The sequence below is a fragment of the Pelophylax lessonae genome, assembly GCF_965119305.1.
Source record: "Pelophylax lessonae genome assembly, chromosome: 4".
Taxonomy (NCBI): domain Eukaryota; kingdom Metazoa; phylum Chordata; class Amphibia; order Anura; family Ranidae; genus Pelophylax; species Pelophylax lessonae.
In genome coordinates, this window is record NC_138771.1 from 675,407,162 (window position 1) to 675,427,896 (window position 20,735).

Genomic DNA, 20,735 nt, shown 5'->3' on the forward strand with positions numbered 1-20,735 from the left:
TAATTAACCCCTTTGTGCTGCATTAGTGCAACCAGTATCAGTGTTAATTAACACTGGTTGCACTGATACTGGTTGCACTAATAGAGCACAAAGGGGTTAATTAACTGCCACTGGTTGGTCACTAATGCAGCAGTGACAATACATTAACCCCCTCATGCTGCATAATACAAATACATATGGTAAGCTCGCCTCAGCTCCCCAACCCCCCCACCTCCCCACCTCAGTGTCCTTTTCCTACTCACTCAGCTCCTCCGGTGTCCATTATTCAAAAGACGCGCCTCTGGCCGGCCTTCCGGTGATGTCACTACTACTACGATCTGTCCATGAATGAACTGACACTCCGGGCGGGAGGAGCGGCCGCTAATAACTATAACTATGTGAGCCTCACTTCACTTCCCTGTCAGCGGACGATGTACATGAATGAACTGACACTCCGGGCGGGAGGGCGGGAGGAGCGGCCGCTAATAACTATAACTATGTGAGCCTCACTTCACTTCCCTGTCAGCGGACGATGTACATGAATGAACTGACACTCCGGGCGGGAGGGCGGGGGGAGCGGCCGCTAATAACTATAACTATGTGAGCCTTCACTTCCCTGTCAGCGGACGATGTACATGAATGAACTGACACTCCAGGCAGGAGCGGCCGCTAATAACTATAACTATGTGAGCGCTTCACCTCCCTGTCAGAGGAGATACAGGCCTGACAGGGAAGTGAAGGCTCACATAGTTACAGCTATTAGCGGCCGCTCGCCCGCCCTCCCGCCCGGTATATGTCACTTCATTCATACACAGATCGTAGTAGTAGTGACATCACCGGGAGGCGGGTAGCCGGCCAGAGGCGGGACTTTTCAAACCTGCGATTCGCCCTCCTCTTTCCTCACGGCGGCCATTAATTTCAGCATTTTTAACCCATTTTCGGCCGAAATGGGATAGGCCCATTTTCGGGTGAAAATTTTGGTGGCCGAAATTTCGGTGCATCCCTAATAATAATATGTAAAGATAAACCTATGCGCTACCAAATGGAGAGAAGGAAACGGAAAAGAGGAGGCGACAGAGGTAGAAGAATGGAGCACCAGAAATCTGCAGCTAATTTTGTAGTGTCACCACATCTGAGGAGACATCCCCCAAGGTCTGCAGGTTGACGTGTGATACCTGAAACGCTCTTATGAGTGTTAATGGAGGTGAGCGGCCATTACACCTATTTTTGGAACTTTAGCTCACCAAAGCCCGCATTGGAATTTACCGGAAGCATCTGATCACTTCACCTTATATGAACTTTATTTTCATCATCTATCAGCACTGATTCTATTGATTTGACTTTATTCCCGGATTACTACACATTCTTTGTAGATTAATCACAGTGCGTTTGTCACTTTGTGATATTGTTTACCATCACATCTTTTGTCTTATTTTGGTGCAAACTGAAGAGTTGATTAGTGGTTCGTCCTTCATAGGGCATTTTACATAATTTTTCTTTAATTTTACACTTTCTCTCACATTTTTCTAGCACGGTTTATTTCTTGGTATGAATATCACTTTTGTCATTATTTATTGATTTATTTCACCTCATCTGAAGAGCTACAGTGGTTTACTCTTCATAGGGCACGGTGTCATTTTTTATATTACATTTTTTCTTGTTGATCTTCAGATCAGTTTTATACGCAACAGAATCCCTTACAGTTGCTCACTCTCGCACAGGATATTCACTGCATTTATTCAGCTAATCTTTGATCACCTTAAGCACATTATTTCTTTGGGATAACAAATTCTTGCACAGGAGCACTTTATTATTTACTGTTTGAAGATTAATGAAGATTTTATAGTATTTATTACTATTCAGCATCTTTATTATTTACTTTTATACACATATTGTGATGAAGAGTGTATAGTATCCAACATTATTTAGCCTCTTTTATGACCCATTTTTATACATATGGTTCACCTATTTTAGAGTATCTGCGCTGATTTTTTACCCCCTTGTTTTATACATATTCACTGCTGTTTGTGCATTTTCACTTTGGCACTTAAGCAACTTTGTCATTTATTGTTTGAAGATGGATGATTTTAAAGTATTATTGAGTTGCTTTTATTATCTATTTTTATATAGATATTTATGGTTCACCGATTTTAGAGTATCTGCGCTGATTTTTTACTTCTTTTTTTTTAATAATAATAATTTTAGCACTGATTACTGTAGTAATGTCACCGGTCCCCCCAAAAGTGACAAAAATGTCAGTTAGGGGTCCGATCTGTCCGCTGCAATGCTCCCTCCTCTGTTCCCTCTACTGACTGCACTAAGACCAGGAATGGGGACTGTTCAAGCTGCTGCTCAGGACAGATAACAGATCTGTTTTGCACCCATGGGGAGGTGGGATGGGGGATGGGAGCTAGGCGGGTATCAGGAGCCCGGTCTGCCTGTAGTCATCATGACAAGCAGGAGAATATCTTCCTGGAGTGCCCTGAGCGGCTGCTGATGGGGGTGCTATGAGAAATTTTCAGGGAAGCATTGCACCCACAAGCACCCACCTGCCACCACCCTGGAGGGGGGTGAAGACTTTCTCAGCAAGTTATAGGCGGAGTTCTCCTTTTCATAATAAATAAAAGTCTGTTGTGATGTATTTTATGCCCCGCCCATCCCAATGTTCCCATCGCTCACTTACCTTCTCTATGGAAATGTTCCAGTCTGTAGATTTCTTCTCCACATCTCAGGAAATCTAAGACTTCCTGGAACATCGTATTTCATCTTCCACCAATCACAGAACACGGCGACTTCTATTTCACTGTATTTCTACATGACCCACTTCCTCATTTGTGTACAAACATGGGGGGGGGGGGGAGCATTCTGCAGCTCAGGAAGTGTGGGGGAGGGGAGGGGGTACACAAACAGATATGACTTACTACAAAACAAATTCTTCTCTCTCAGAAAGACGTCCAAAAAAAGAGCAAACTTGTCACTGTACTCTGTGCTGTCATTTAACATAAAGCATCCATCTCTCTGAATACTGCTGACTGATTGCACCCTTCCAGACGTACTTAGTGGGTGCACCCACTGCCCCCCTCCTGTCACACTGCCCCCCTCCTGTCACACTGCCCCTTTGTGTCACACTGCCCCTTCCTGTCACACTGCCTCTTCCTGTCACACTGCCCCCCCTCCTGTCACACTGCCCCCCCTCCTGTCACACTAACCCCCTTCCTGTCAAACTTACCCCTTCCTGTCAAACTTCCCCCCTTCCTGTCAAACTTCCCCCCTTGTGTCACACTGCCCCCTTGTGTCACACTGCCTCTTCCTGTCACACTGCCCCTTCCTGTCACACTTACCCCCTCCTGTCACACTGCCCCCCTTCCTGTCAAACTTACCCCTTCCTGTCAAACTTCCCCCCTTTCCTGTCACACTGCCCCCCTCCTGTCATACTGCCTCCCCTCGTTTCACACTGCCCCCCTACTTTAACACTGCCCCCATCCTGTCATACTGCCTTCCCTCTTGCCATACCACCTTCCCTCCTCTCATACCGCTTCCCTCCTGCCAGACTGTCCTTCCCTCCTTTCACACTGCCCCCATCCTATCATACTGCCCCCTCCTGTCACGCTGCCTCCCCCCATCATACGGCCTCTCCTCTGGTCATACTACCTTCTCCTTTCACACTTCCCTCCTCTTCTGCCATACTTATCCCCTCATTTCACACTGTCCACCTCCTGTCACACTGCCCCTTCCTGTCACTGACCCTTCATGTTATACTGCCCCTCCTCTTATCACACTACCCCTTCCTCTCATATTACCCCATCCTGTTATATTACGCATCCTGTCATACTGCCCCTTCTTGTCACACTGCCCCTTCCTGTCATACAGTACTTACCCCTTCTATCTCACTGCCCTGTCCTGTCATACCGCTCCCCAAATCACACTGCCCCCCCTACTGTCACACTGCCCTCCCCTCCTGTCATAATGCCCCCCTCCTTTAACACAGCCAACCTCCTGTCATACTGCCTCCTTCCTGTCACATTGCTCCCCCTCCTGTCATACTGCCTCCTTCCTGTCACATTGCTCCCCCTTCTGTCACACTGCCTCCTATCCTTTTATACTGTCCCCTTATTGTTACACTGCCCCCCTCCTGTCAATCTGCCCCCATCACACTGCCCCTATCATCTCATAATGGCCCCTGTGATGGAACCGACCCACACTCTGCTTGAGTGCTTCCGTCAGAAAACCGCTACCTCCAGTCTTGAACATAGATATCAGATATTATAGCCACCTACTGCAACCATGAACAAGGCAATACTTGTTTTAGCTGCAAATCTGGAACACTTTATTGAACAAAAACACAGGATTTTTATATAGTTGAAAAGTATGTCAGTGATCACCCAAATATTTAACCAAAACATCACATAATGGTTTAGATAATGATGTAGAGCTGACTCATGGCTAACCCCCCTCTAGCAACTACTAGCTGACAATTATATAATTAACATGCTAATTAACTCAGCACTCAAACCAGCCTATTTGGAGTACACAAAATGCTAGCAGGCAAATAATAGGTGACACAATTAACCACCTGGACAATCAGGGATCTCATTCCAGGTCAGACTTGCCACCATTGAGCTCCCAAAGAACAATACACATTATTATAAGTGTAAACACATCCCTTATCAGACAATAGGTCAGGTAATTAGCACAATTAACAATGTGTGGAAGATAGGTGGTTGAGCTGATATTAGCATCTGCTATGAGTCTGACTGTGTGGAGCAGTCCTTATTGGTAATAGGCAGCTAGGCCCTAACAGGGACGCCAGGCCTAGATTCCCAGAGTCTGTGTGTCTTGGGGAGACATGGACTTGAATCCAAAGTAGCATAACTCCAGGGGGCCCCCCAGCATACACCTCAAAAAGAGTAGTGTTCACTTAAAAGCCAGGGCCTATAGTCAGTAAGCAAGAGGTTAGCCTGCAGTCTCCTCCAAAAGCCTCTGTCCCAAGTGAGTCTATCACACCCCCCCTCCTGTCATAATGCCCCCCTCCTCTCACACTCTCCTCCCTCCTTTCTAACTGCCCAGGTACCCTCCTTAGGTAGTATTACTACAACATTTTCTTTCTTTATTTCTTTTTTATCTGGTGATCTGGCCAGTAAGTCCATAAGGGAGTGCCTAGGGGCAGGAAGTACACCAATATCGGGAGTGCCTAGGCACAGGAAGTATACCAGCATTGGACATGCCTAGGCACAGAAAGTGCAATGATATCAGCAGTGCCTAGGGACAGGAAGTTCACTGTGTGATGGAACCTTCCCACATTCGGCTAGAGTGCTTCCGTTAGTACAGGGCCGTAGATACATTTTTGTTCTGGGGGGGTTCAGCAGTAGGTACTAAGTAAAAGTATTTAAAAAAAAAAAAAAATTGCGCCAAATTAAAAAAGCTGGAAAAAGGAAAAAATGATGTGTTGCTCATAGTAAGCAATCACATTCTTAATTCTATTTTCTCAGATTCTTCTGAAAATTGAGCCTGATTTCAGATTTGCCTTCTTCCAGTTCTTATGAACATTGCCCAGTTTGGTTGCTTATTGTCCAGCCTAAAGCTGGGTACTGGCTGAAGGAAAAAAACTGACAAATCTCTGTACTAAAACTCGCTGTGTTAGTACAGCCATCTCCACAGCTGCGCTCTTGTGTTCCCCCTCAGCCGTTGGACTGCCCACAGGGTGGCGCACTGTAATAGCCAATCTTACTGGGCAGGTGCAAAGAGCCCCATCTTGTGGAAGGAAGCAGCAAAGCACACACTGATTTTTTGAAAACAGGCATACAGGACAAGAGAAGCGGTACTTTGCAGACACTTCACAACTTCCGAGCTTCTGAGAATGAGGAACATGACAGGGGAGGAAGTGACTTGCGGTGTGTAGCACGCCGCAGCAAAAAATTGGGTGTGGCAAAACATTAGAGTGGGAGGGTCTAAGAGACATGGTTAAACAAAACCTGGGCTTCCTTGTATCTATAAAATACATTGAGGATCTTTACTGGGCAGATGCAAAGGGCACCATCCCTGGATTTTTTGAAAACATACAGGACAAGAGAAGTGGTACTTTGCAGACACCGCACAGTCCATACATACAGAAAAAGAGAAGATACTTAGAATGCGGTGCACCTGGGAAACACAACAGTATCACAACTGCAATGGAAGACTCAGCCCAGCCTTAGTTGATGTCATTAAGGCCCTGTTCACATGTAGTGATTTTGGATCACGGGCTGGCAGTATCCCCGTCATTCTGTCTGCAATTCCAAATCACGCTGCAAGGCTGGCAAATGCAGCACATGTTTTTGTGTTCCTTTCATTTTTAGTGGTACCAAAACATGGTGTGGTTTTGGATCCTTGTGTGATAAATCGCTCAACAATCACAGCAAAACCACACCACATTTTGGTGTCACTAAAAATGAATAGAACACAAACACAAGTGCTGCGTTTTGCCAGCATTGCCGTGCGATTTGGATTGGAATCTGGATGTGGCGGCGGGTGGAATCACAGGGATATTCTGCCCACAATCCCAAATTGCTACATGTGAACAGTCAGGGCCGAACAGTCTAACACAACAGCAATTATAGAAGACTCAGCACCAAGCCCCTCAGTCAACAAACTTTGCCAGCAGTTCCCACAATCTCAGATACCTAGTTATAGTATGAATCAATGACAGGAAGAAATTCTGCACTGCAGTTTTAGCCTGAGGAGCACACAAGGGAAAGAGACGCATACATGCACACACACACACACACACACCTATATAAAATCCAAAATTTGAAACTGTGCTTGGAAAACATCATTATTAAAACCACAAATAATTGGTGATATAAGCAGCGACTCTGCTCTGCTGTGAGATAATTAACATAGAATACATTCAAATATGTAACAAAACAGCCACACAAAAATAAAGTGATAATAAAAATAATGTGATAATAATAACAATAATAATAATAATTTATGTGATGCATACTAGCACATTATGCCATTAACTTTCAGAGAGAAGATTTTTTGTGGTTTACTACCACTTTAAGATAAGACCAGTAGGCCTAGCATTGCATGGAAAGGGTCAACAACGTCCCCAGCAGGACTACAATGTAGCAGGCTAGCAGCATACATTTCAATAGGGATTAATAACCTTCAGGGCAGCATTCAAATGTAGTAGCACAGCACTCCATACAGCTAAGGGTAAATCTCAGAATGTTCCCACTGTTATGTGAATGTGCAGATAGCACACACACGGGGAGAGAGAGCCTGTTCATTTGTAGGTCACCTTCCTTTTTTCAGAGCCAATCTTTGTCATAAAATAGATAACACAAGAGCAAAGAAAAAAATCCAATCCTGCCCACTGTGCTTATTTTCAGAATGGCAGGATTGGCTTTTGTAAGAGATCATCAACCTTACACCTATTTTACACTCTAATGTTGAGACTGAGGTATGCATTGCAAGCATGAAATAAGAGGAGGATAAGAAGAGATATTATGGAAGAGTTTATAAACACAGAAGAAAAAAAAACTGAACTCCAACTGTTCTAGCAGCCCTGAACTTGATCCATGGTGGAAGTTCAGATCTAGATTACAGCACACAGAGAGAGACACTCCTGGTGGTTGTTGGTGACCTGTCCTCCTAGAGTTATGGTTAAGGTCCAGACTCCAGCACAGCACAGCAGCACTTCAGAGAAAATTGAGATGATCCTTCCACGTGGTACTGGCAAGCAGGCAGGCAGGGTCAGCTGAGCTAACAGCACTCAGGCTCAGGCAGCTCCTTCCCGAAGTGACAGCCAAAGGCAGGAAGTAGCAGCTCGAAGAGAGGAGGAGCCAATCATATGTGTCAGTGGGCGGGATAGGTGCTGCCCGCTCCCTCCCGCTCTGCTCTCAGTCCTCTTGGAAGCTTCTGTAACTGGCTGGACAAGTCAAGACATGTCTCTGGAGTCTCAGTCTGGACTAGAGAGGAGGTGTGGAGGTGGAGCAGACAGATGAGAGCACTGTCAGCCAAAGCATCCCTCAACCCAAGCCAAGCCTACAGCCCGGGCGGTGCTCCAGGTGGTCAGGTGGAGTAACAGCAGGCAGCAGCATTAAAATAACAATGCATAAGAGCCTAAAGAAAATATATTTTTTCAATGTATATTGTACACTGATGCTCTGGGGCGTTCAACCCCCCTTATCTACGTCCCTGAGTACAGTGCATTTTTTAATCTGCATAAAAAGTCATGCACACTGTTTCAATGTATTCCAATGGTTCTAGTTCACACCAGTGCAGTGTGTTCCAGTGCAGTCAACAAAAGTAGAACATGCTGCAATTTTTCTGTATGGAACGCATCTGAATGCTGCAAAACGGATAAAAAAATGCACCAGAATGCATAGGTCTTGATTTTAAATGAAGAAAAAGAGAGGAAATAACACCCCAGAACGCATCAAATATGCACTGGAATGCATCAAAAATGTGCATCAATGCATCTGGAACCGGGGAATTGTGGTGTGAACTGACCCTCAGTAATATACCGTACCTCCCAACTTTTTGAGATGGGAATGAGGGACACCTATTAGTAAAAGTATGTAGGCATAGGACACACCCCCTGCCACACACCCTTAAAGGAGAATTATACAAAAAAAATTGTGAAACCAAAAGTTCCTTTTTTCCACTACTATTCCTTATATTGGATTTTCAAATTGTAGCAATTCAGAAACTTGATGAAAGGTTTAGTGCTAGGAAACATTTTTTGAAAGATAAAAAGTGCATTTTATATACAACTGTATAGAGCAAAATGAGGGACAAATGAGGAGGAAAGAGGGACTTTATTTCAAATAAGGGACAGCTCCTCCAAATCAGGGACCGTTGGGAGCTATGATATACTATGTATGATCTGCATGTCAACATTCTTCAGGTCTTTGTTAGCCTCTGTATAGGCAGGTGCAGTCTGTTTTCTCCCCTGTAGGTGGTGCTAGACCCAAGTGGTACCACAGCGGGAGAGGAAGTCAAGGGAAACAGTTTTCCTGGGTCAATGGAGCAGCATTCTGGTTAGCCATGTGGCAGCCATGTGACCTTTGGTGGCCATCTCGGATCTGCAGGGTCTGTATAAGTCCCTGCCCCCGGGTTCTGGCACACATTTAGTGAATGGCTAAAATAGGGAGAGAAACCTTGCTTGGTAGGGAAAGTAGCAGTAAGGAAATGTTCCTGATGAGGAGGGATGGATTAGGGACTCGCTATGTTGGAAGAAGTCTCCCCTCTTGGGACCAGACCGGCCAGGCTGCACTCCTCCCTCTGTAACAGACACTGTCGGCACCATTCCTCAACCACTACTACAGCATTGAACGGAGTTTCTCCTAGAGACTCTTCCCGCCAGGGTGTTTGTAACATTGGCATTCTTTTCAGTACAAGTTTCATGTTTTACTGCAACTAGACTCTGTGCCAACTGCCGGCACCACGCTGTGCTTCCCCACATGTGGAAGGGAAGTCCATTTATTACAATTATTGGAATTGTGTAAATTCTGGATGACATGCAGAGCAGAAACTGGAATCTGTTGGCTACATAACCAGCAGATGTGGTCAGTCCTGAAATGGAATTTCTAATTCTTTAAGGATAAGATAAGATGGGTAGGGAATGGATGAGATTCAGGTTCTGGTTCTGAACCTGGGTTTGAGGTGAGCCCAACCTGTTCAACATTTACAGACTGGGTAGATTATTTGGTCCATATTGGTGAGTTCACCCACCCTGATCTCTGACTGCTGGAATGTAAGGAAGCAGCTGGAGATCCCAGGAACAGAGTTTACTTTATGGCAGTGCTGGGAATCTGTCATTTACACCGCTTCACACCAAAGGCGGCCATTCAGTGCAATTCCATGTGCAACGTCCTGACATCTGTGCAACTTTATCCAACTTCATGCACAGATGTCAATGCAAGTCACACATGAAACTGCCAAAAATAGTGCATAGCCCTTCTCAAAGTGGGTGGAAGTCGGAGTCGCAGCAATATGAAAGGTTCCATAGTCAGAAATGGGGTGTAACTTGTCATGTCAAATCGCATGACAACTTGCAGCGGTGTGAAGGAGGCTCAGTGACAGGCATGCGGCCGTACATTGCTAGATGCTGCGATTAACAATCAATATTTATTGCTGGACATCATGATTGATGATGGATTTACATTGGAGAATTATTTACTTTTGTTCCCTAACAATTTTTTCATGGTGTGGGCGTGTTTATTTACTTTTAACTCTTTGTGTGAATGTTCTAGGAGTACTTATGTACTCCTGTACTCATTCCCCTAGGAGGGGCAGTTATCTGGGGGGCATCTTATTATAGATTCCTTTATTACCCCCCTATAAACCTCCACATCTGGATGGGAGGTAGAGGTCCTTCCCCCAAACATTAAAACAGTGCCATACCAGGAGAAGTCTTTACCACCTCCTTGGCAAGGTAACCCCCAATGTTTTACAGGTAAGTGGCCTTTCATGGCCTTGCTGATACTCACATGAACAGTCTATATGTAATAAAGTACAACACTGAGTGTCCATTATGGCTTGTGGGGCTCTCTTTACATCTCCAGTGTCATCAACAAGAAATAGTAGATAGGCGGCACTGGAAGTCCACATATTGGTGTGCGGTAGGGATGGGTGAACGGTTCGGCAAAGCATAAGTTCGGCCTGAACATCGCTCATTCGGGTGTTGGCTGAACACCCGAATTTCCTGTGAGCCTGGCAGGAGGTTCCCCGCCAAGTGCACAGTCAATAGGTTGGTAAAGAGCAGGGCCGGGAAGCCAGCTGCCACGTCCTTAACAGGTGAGCCATCAGCTGTCAGCGGGCTTCCCAGGGGTGATCAGAACAATCATCTTTATTCAAATATGAAATATCAGAATACAACCTTGTGCAACTGTTTGAGCTCCTCCATCAGTGGTACAGTTTATTTCTCATTAGGTTCTATGAGATGAAGTATTGTTACTTCACCCCCTTTGTTTATTACCTGCAGAGAGATCTGAAGGCTGCGTGTGGTCTGCACCAACGCCAACAACATCTGAGCTGGTGAGGTCACATGACACCGATATCTGCAGAATTCTGTAGGTCTCCTGCTAATGCACATCAGTGCCATATATGTCATTGGGTGCAGTCAGTGGTGGGACGAGGTCCTCTGTGCTCACAATGGCGCTTGCTGGCTCTGTTACTTTGACTGGAGACTTTGCAATCACTTTATACAGCTACAGTAGGTCTGTGTGGCCGGTCGTGGCCCTCGCCTCTCCCTCTACTTGGCTCAATGCCCGGCTGCCCTCCCCCTCTGCCTCGGGGGGGGGGGGGGGGGGTTGGACCCATAGACTCATTGTGATGCCATCCCAAGAGTTAGCGATCATTTAACATTTGTTGTAAAGGGTTAATGTTGGCGCTCAAAGTAGATGAGAGGAGAGGACAACAATAAAAACCATCAATAGATGCGCTGAGTACTTACTGTTCCCCTAGATGACTTCCTATCTGCCTGTATATACCGGACTATTTCCATCCATTTCTATAAATCAATCCATTTATCTGTGTATGTGTGGGTATAGAGATGTACTTCTGTGCGCACACACTCACCAATCATCCCCTTCTATTCATACAACTCATTTCTACCCCCACTTCTATCCCCATCTACATGACTTCACACCCTAGGGGGAGCCTGGATTTCCCCTTATTAGATTATTATATTTATTAGCTTATTATTTATATTATTATTATTATTATTATTTATATTATTATTATTATTATTATTTATATTATTATTTTATTATTATTATTATTATTATTATTTATATTATAATTATTTTTTTATTATTTTATTATTACTATTATTATTTATATTATTATTATATTATTATTATTATTATTTATTTTTTCTATCTATGTTTTTTGTAATTTCTATACATCTTGCCTCTAGTCTTGCCCACTAGTGCTGCCTTGTACCATCTTTGCATGTTATGCAGTGCCTTTGGTTATATAAATCTCGCTGTTGTTTTTGCCTTGTGATTATTACCTATTGCCGCTTTAAGGTCGGTTTTTATCCAATTCATTGCCCCCTTAAATGTTTCTTTACACGCCCATCCATTAGCACATAAAATTCTTGCTTTCCCATTGCCCCGGACACTTGAAAAAGGAGCGCGCATGCCCAGTTGGGGCGTCGCCCAGTGCTCTGAAACGCGTTGTGTTCCTCTTCCACCTTCTGGTGACGTCACGCGCCCTTGATGCTGCAGTCCAAGCTGGTCCTACACGAAGCCGATCCGGAAGATGCTGAGTGCCGACACCCTCCTCGTCTCCCGCCACCATCTCCGCCTCGACACCTTGCATTCCGGATACACCGCACTACGCCCACCATCGGGTTTTGTCCCACTTGATGAGCCTTGTTTTACCGATCGATATGAGTGTGCATTTGTCAAGTTTTATTGTCCAATAAACACTACTGCACTTAGAGGCGCTCTTCTTCTCTCTCCTTTTAATATAAATTTGTTGTGAGCAATCCCAAGCTGGCACTGATGAAGCCGCTGTGTACTGTGAAACGCGTCAGCAATCATTAGTGGAACACAATATTCCTCTGCATTTGCTTGTTTTTATGGTATTTGCTATGGAATCCTATGTATGAATTTTACTGGATGGTGATTTTGTTATCCGCCAAAATATTTGTAATGTGATGGAATAAATGAATTGTTTTATTTATGTGACTTGTGTTAGTGCAGCGCCTTAAAAGTCTCTGCATAATAAAGGAATATTTCCTTCCCTTCTTCTTTTCTATGGGAGTTATTGGGATGTGGCGCCGTCCGCTGACTCCCTGAGATCGGATAAAATAGATTTTTGTGCCCAGTAATGGGGAAATAAAATGGGAAATACAAATTTTTAGGATAAAAAAGGAATTTGGGTGAATTAGAAATTGTATTCTATAATTTGTCCCCTTTATAAAAGGCGATCGATGTTTCTGGTAAAAATATATATTTTATAATTCGATGCTATAAACATGAACAGACATGAATTCAGAAGGTTTCCAGACCCTAAAAAAGCTGAGAGAAGAAGAAAATAAAGGAGATAATAAAATCTAATGAGGGTTCAGTAAAGGTTCGGGGGAGGGGAGAATAGGAACACACAGTACAGGACAACATGTGATCTGGTGTGATGTGCCACCGCATTGCAGAGATCTGAATGGAGCCTTAAAGTGTTACTGAACCCAGGAGCTTGCACTCACTATATCCGGCCTCCCACACTACACACAACATGGAAATCCAATTATTTTAGTAAATAAAACCTCCTAAATCCCTTTTCTCATCTGCAGTAAATAGCAGTCTTGTGACTTCTATCAGTGTCCGGCCGAGCACTGGTTAAAGCTTGTAGGAGGGGTTTCCATTCTCCTCTGACTGTCCTATGAGGCTGCACAACCTCTGCTCATCTGTCCTGACACTGCTGATTGGCCCTGTGCCGATCACATTCACCCTTTCAGGAAAAAAAAACACTGTCTAGCAATAAACACCAAACTGAGCATGTGCAGAGCGACTCCAAGGCTCCGTTCTATCAGGAGATGGATTGGGGACAGTGGAAGAAGGGGAGGAACAGAGAAGACAGGATCAAACAGCCTTTTTACACAATGCAGAGGATTATGGAGACAAATATTCTGGAGGCATCTATGGACTTTCATGGAACTATACAGAAGATCAACAAATTCTTTCCATAAAATTCAGTTTTATACAAAACGCGTTAAAAGAAAGATTTTATAAAAGCTCTGCAGAGGGCGCTGTGTCTTCCTGTGCTCTATAAACACCACAAATCACAGATGGAAACATAGAATAGAACCTCTATCCATAATAGCCGGGACCATCTGGATATTGGACGCCCAACACGTATCGCGGAGCAACCACAGCTTCTTCAGGAGCTTCCAGCCAATCATAGAGCCGTATTCACATAGAATGCTGGAATCATGGGAAATGACAACAGTGATTGGTTCAGATCCTGAACAACAGTGTACAGATATATAGATCTCAGCAAAGTGTGGTGACATCTCATACATGATGGAGGCCCAGAGAGAAGGTCTATCCCGGCCAATGCGGGAATCCCATCCCCCACACACAAAAGAGAGACAGAGAGAGGACCAGGAGTCCCTTATCTACCTCCGCTCCGAGTCCGGGCACATTATAATGTAGGTGTCCGGCCATTGCCGCTGCTGGCCTCTCCGCGGCCGTTTCCGCGGAGTCTGAGGGCTGCCGGCCCGCCGCATTACCGCAATCTGGCCGCCCGCCCCGCCACTGTCCCTGACTGCCCGGGCCCCGCAATACCGCAATCTGGCCGCCCGCTGCTGTCCCCGACTCCCCACTTCTGGCTAACTTGGCCCAGCTGGCAGCCGGCTCCGCAGCAGCATCCAGCGTAGCTCAGGAGGGGGTGGAGTCGGTGGGTGGACCATGTGACTGAACCATCAGGTGACTAAGGCCGGGGGTGGAGCTAGAGGCCGGCGAGGACCCCATGCTGCCTTGTTGTCACTGGTCTGGAATAAAGCCGGCGCCGCACCGCAGAGTCGCAGACAGACACTGACAGTCTGTCTGAGACAGTGACTGAGTGAGTCAGAGTCAGTGTGTGGAGGAGTGTCTAGTGTCACTACTAGTGCCTGCCCTGGAGCTGCGCTGGAGTCGAGTGTGAGACTGAGACAACATTAACAACAACACCACCACCCACGACCAGGACAGGAGCCAAGGCCTCAACAGCAAGAACAGGTAAGGAAAGAAGGGCAGCAGCACAATTTACAAACACAACACCACAGACCACACACCACTGTCACCGCTGGGATTTGTGGTTCCGGGTGGCCTCCGGCAGAGCAGTGTTCTGGTCTGGAACTTCTGGCTTAGCAGCAGGCAGGCCGCAGGCGTAAAAAACAGATAACAGCTACACACTGTCACTGCTAGAAAACATGTGCCATGCCAGTTTGCTTGTTACATGTGATGTGACACCGCATTGCAGAGATCTGAATGGAGCCTTAAAGTGTTACTGAACCCAGGAGCTTGCACTCACTATATCCGGCCTCCCACACTACACACAACATGGAAATGCAATTATTTTAGTAAATAAAACCTCCTAAATCCCTTTTCTCATCAGCAGTAAATAGCAGTCATGTGACTTCTATCAGTGTCCGGCCGAGCACTGGTTAAAGCTTGTAGGAGGGGTTTCCATTCTCCTCTGACTGTCCTATGAGGCTGCACAACCTCTGCTCATCTGTCCTGACACTGCTGATTGGCCCTGTGCCGATCACATTCACCCTGTCAGGAAAAAAAAAAACTGTCTAGCAATACACAGCAAACTGAGCATGTGCAGAGCGACTCCAAGGCTCCGTTCTATCAGGAGATGGATTGGGGACAGTGGAAGAAGGGGAGGAACAGAGAAGACAGGATCAAACAGCCTTTTTACACAATGCAGAGGATTATGGAGACAAATATTCTGGAGGCATCGATGGACTTTAATGGAACCATACAGAAGATCAACAAATTCTTTCCATAAAATTCAGATAAAATAAAGATTTTATAAAAGCTCTGCAGAGGGCGCTGTGTCTTCCTGTGCTCTATAAACACCACAAATCTATAGGGCAAACCCTAAATATCCGGCACTACTTATGTATATGGCAGATAGTTACTGATGAGCGATATAGTTATGGTTGCTTTTCATAGTGTTTTGGCATCAAATCCGATCCCTCGGCTCCTCCGGGTACTATGACCAATGAGGGTCCTCGCCCCTTAGGCAGATGGTGCAGCCAACCAGGGTCCTACCTACTCAGATAGCGTGGCCAATCAGATTCCAGGGATGCTCCGGATCGGTTTATTGTATTCTAATCCTTAAATCGTCTGGTTAACCCACAAAATGGCCGCCCTCCATTCCGGTTGGCTACACCATCTGCCTAAGGGGAGAGGACCCTCATTGGTCACACCACCCGGAGGAGGGGAGGGATCGGATTTGAGGATCATAGGAACCATACACAGTCCGGATTACAGGCTTGTTACCCCTGTAGGGGGGGATTATTTCTGGTAAGTGCGATCCTGGGAGTGGGGGAGGGGCACCGTTGACCCATCGCACCGCCCACACTTGGAGAGTTTCGGTTATCTGCACTGGAGTCACTCTCAGATGCCATACAATACGGAGTTGTACTGATTTATCCTGGCACTGGAGCCCCTTCATGTGCGATTTGGACTATTTTAGGAGATAATTCCATGGAACTCCTGATTGGGAGTCGGATTCCATTCTTTGTGTGAATTGGACGCTTCATTTTCAGCACTTTGTGCCATTTGGATTTATTTATTTATTTATCCTTTTTTTTGCATTTATTGTGATTTTGGATCGCAAATCGCATTCATTTCTTGGAACATGGAGCTGCTTGTGGAATTATTTCTATTCTCTGACTCAGCGCTTTATGTTTATATCTACCTCTGATTTTTTCTTCATCTTCCTCTCACGCCCTTTGGGATTATTTATTAGTCGCTGTCACTGATAGCGCTTTTTGTGTGCGATTTGAATTGATTCCATCTTTGCATTTCTTGTTGATGCGATTTGTTTTGGGGATAATCGCACCGATCTCTTGCAGCATTCCTGTTGTAGGACGGATTCTTACCCAGCACCTTATGTGTAGTTTTATCTTTCATTCCTTTTCACTGGCTTAGTTCCCCCCCCCCCCCACCCCTGGGGGTTTATTTCCCTATTTTGGTATTACCCCTCCCCCACACGGCCACTTAGCACTTTATATCCGATTCTGGTTTGGATTTCCCCTTTTCATAATTATATGTGGTAACTTTTATCACAACTTCCCCAGCACCCCCCCCCCCCCACTTTATATAGATCCCCTCCCCCCAGAGATCGGCACCATCCCCCCCCACTTTATATAGATCCCCTCCCCCCAGAGATCTCCACCATCCCCCCCCCCACTTTATATAGATCCCCTCCCCCCAGAGATCGGCACCATCACCCCCATACTGTGTCTGATCAATTTACATTTTATATATTTATTATGAAATCATTTCCATTGTGTATTCATTATATTATATTATAACACTGCGACCTCATCTATTTATACCCTCTACCTACACAATATATCTATTCACCCCTCCCCCAATCATCCCATACATTCACCCCTCCCCCAATCATCCCATACTTACTATACAGTGCCATTCACCCCTCCCCCAATCACCCCATACATTCACCCCTCCCCCAATCATCCCATACTTACTATACAGTGCCATTCACCCCTCCCCCAATCATCCCATACATTCACCCCTCCCCCAATCATCCCATAGTCACCCCTCCCCCAATCATCCCATACTTACTATACAGCGCCATTCACCCCTCCCCCAATCATCCCATACTTACTATACAGAGCGCCATTCACCCCTCCCCCAATCATCCCATACTTACTATACAGAGCCATTCACCCCTCCCCCAATCATCCTATACTTACTATATACCCTCTACCTACACAATATATCTATTCACCCCTCCCCCAATCATCCCAGATCGGACCCCTAACTGACATTTGTGACACTTTTGGGGGGACCAATGACATTACTGCAATAATCAGTGCTAAAATATGCACTGTCACTGTACTAATGACACTGGCAGGGAAGGGGTTAACATTGTGGGGGTTAAATGTAAGCCTAGGGGAGGGATTCAAACTGTGGGGGGGGGGGGGGGGTGGCTTCTGAAATGACCATAGAGACCTGTGATCCTATATAGAAGGAGCTCTGTGATCATTTCAGGGAGAAGAACGATCAGCTGTGTTTACAACATCCGACCGTCCTTCTCTCTCAGCGGGGAGCGATCGCCGGTGTCAGGCCTGCCCACTGCATCGGCTTCCCCACTAAAGAGCGGGGGCGGGGGAGGGAACGCGCCGCTGGCAGCCTGCACTCGCCCCCTAGCCTCGTGCTCACAAGCTCCGTACATGTACAGCGATTTACCTGGGAGCGGCTGCCTGTCGCAGTACATCTGTGGTGGGCGGTCGTAAAGCGGTTAAAGGAGAAGAACCAATAAATCTGTCAGATAAAACGATTTAAAGTCTTCCTAACCCCTCCCCCGTACAATCAGTCTGTATATGCAGTAAAGCGCTTCTTATACTCACTGGGGAACCTAAGGGGTTAATCCTTGGCATTGGAACAGGAAAGGTGGGGGTGGGGATCATATAAAGAATGGATTCCCGCGTCCAATCAAGTCATGGAGACAAATATTCTGGAGGCATCGATGGACTTTCATGGAACCATACAGAAGATCAACAAATTCTTTCCATAAAATTCAGATAAAAGAAAGATTTTATAAAAGCTCTGCAGAGGGCGCTGTGTCTTCCTGTGCTCTATAACCACTTAAGCCCCGGAGGATTTGGCTGCTAAAGGACCAGACCCCTTTTTTCAACTTGGCACTTCGTGACTTTAACTGACAATTGCGCGGTCATGCAATGCAGTACCTAAACGAAATTTACGTCCTTTTTTTCCCACAAACAGAGCTTTCTTTTGGTGGTATTTGATCACCTGTGCGATTTTTATTTTTTGCGATATTAATAAAAAAAGAGCGAAAATTTTGCAAAAAAATGACATTTTCAACTTTGTCTTTTAAAAAATATCCAATATACTCAATTTATGTCATTTTTTTTGGCCAAAATATATTTAGCTACATGTCTTTGACAAAAAAAATCAATGAGCGTATTTTTATTGGTTTGCGCAAAAGTTATAGCGTCTACAAACTATGGTGTAAATACAGAAATTTTACGCAGCTTTAATTTCTGACTGCCTATCTCAATTCATGAAGTGCTAAAATGGCAGGGCAGTACAAAACCCCCCCCAAACTACCACTTTTTGGAAAGTAGACATCCTAAGGAATGTTCTGAGGGGCATGTTGAGCTCATTGAATATTTTATTTTTTTGTCACAGGTGTTTGAAAAATGACTAAAAAAATTTTTTTTTTCTTTTTTACACAAAGTTGTCATTGAAATGATATATTGTTCACACATGCCATGGGTATATGTGTAATTACACCCCAAAATATATTCTGCTGCTTCTCCTGAGTACAGGGATACCACATATGTGAGACTTTTTGGGAGCGTAGCTGTGTACGGGAGCCTGAAAACAAATCACCACCATCAGAATTTCAAAGGGCGTACATTTTTCATTGCATTTTCTCACTACCTATAACGGTTTTGGAGGCCCTGAAATGTCAAGATACCACAAAACCCCCCCAAATGACCCCATTTTGGAAAGTAGACACCCCAAGCTGTTTGCTGAGAGGCATGGTGAGTCCATGGAATATTTTATATTTTGCCACAAGTTTCGGGAAAATTACAATTTTTTTTTTTAATTTTTTTTTTTTACACAACGTTGTCACTAAAAGATAAATTTCTCACACATGACATGGGTATATGTAGAATGACACCCCAAAATACATTCTGCCACTTCTCCTGAGTATGGGGATGCCCCATGTGTGAGACTTTTTGGGAGCCTAGCTGTGTACAGGACCGCGAAAACCAATCAACACTCTCAGGTTTTCTAATGGCGTAAATTGTTCATGTCACCTCTGCACTACCTGTCACAGTTTCGGAGGCCCTAAAATTCCAAAATAGCACAAAACCCCCCCAAATGACCCCATTTTGCAAAGTAGACACCCCAAGCTATTTGCTGAGAGGCATGGTGAGTCCATGGAATATTTTATATTTTGCCACAAGTTCCGGGAAATATATATATATATATATATATATATATATATATATATATATATATATATTTTTTTTTTTTTGCACAAAGTTGTCAGTAAATGATATATTGCTCACACATGCCATGGGTATATGTGAAATGACACCCCAAAATACATTCTGCTGCTTCTCCTGAGTACAATGATACCCCATGTGTGAGACTTTTTTGCAGTCTAGCCGCGTACAGGACCCGGAAAACCAATGCGCACCTTCTGGCTTTCTAAGGGCGTAAATTGTTGATCTCACTCCTTACTACCTATCACACTTTTGAAGTCCATAAAAGGCCAAGATGGCACAAAACCCCCCCCAAATGACCCCATTTTGCAAAGTAGACACTCCAATCTATTTGCTGAGAGGCATGGTGAGTATTTTGCAGCTCTCATTTTTTTTGGAAAATGAAGAAAAAACAGGAAAATGCATTTTTTTTCCTCTTTTTTCAATTTCCAAAACTTTGTGACAAAAAGTGAGATCTGCAAAACACTCAACATGCCTCTCTGCAAATAGCTCAGGGTGTCTACTTTCCAAAATGGGGTCATTTGGGGGGGTTTTGTGCTATCTTGGAATTTTAGGGCCTCCGAAACTGTGATAGGTAGTCAGGAGTGAAATCAACAATTTACGCCCTTGGAAAGCCTGAAGGCGATGATTGGTTTTCGGGGTCCTGTACTCGGCTAGACTGCAAAAAAGTCTCACACATGGGGTATCCCTGTACTCAGGAGAAGCAGCAGAATGTATTTTGGGGTGTCATTTCACATATACCCATGGCATGTGTGAGCAATATATAATTTACTGACAACTTTGTGTAAAAAAAAAAAAAAAAACAATTATTTTCCCGAAACTTGTGGCAAAATATAAACCATTCCATGGACTCCCCATGCTTCTCAGCCAATAGCTTGGAGTGTCTACTTTGCAAAATGGGGTAATTTGGTGGGGTTTTGTGCTATCTTGAAATTTCAGGGCCTCTGAAACTGTGACGGGTAGTCAGGGGTAAAATCAGCAATTTACGCCATTAGAAAACCTGAAGATGTGGATTGGTTTTCGGGGGCGCGTA

At 44.8% G+C, this 20,735-nt stretch overlaps 2 protein-coding genes across 2 annotated transcripts in view; one reads left to right on the forward strand and one right to left on the reverse strand.

The window, feature by feature from the left end:
• Positions 1-2,714, reverse strand: part of LOC309552480 (NACHT, LRR and PYD domains-containing protein 6-like) — a gene marked incomplete at its 3' end in the record, with an annotated part of 167,750 nt that extends 165,036 nt beyond the window's left edge. The window contains exon 1 of the mRNA XM_082253449.1: positions 2,663-2,714. The remainder of the gene's footprint in view (positions 1-2,662) is intronic.
• LOC309553399 (NACHT, LRR and PYD domains-containing protein 3-like) overlaps positions 1-20,735 on the forward strand; it is a 997,590-nt gene that overhangs the window by 776,191 nt on the left and 200,664 nt on the right. The gene's annotated exons all lie outside the window — the stretch shown is intronic.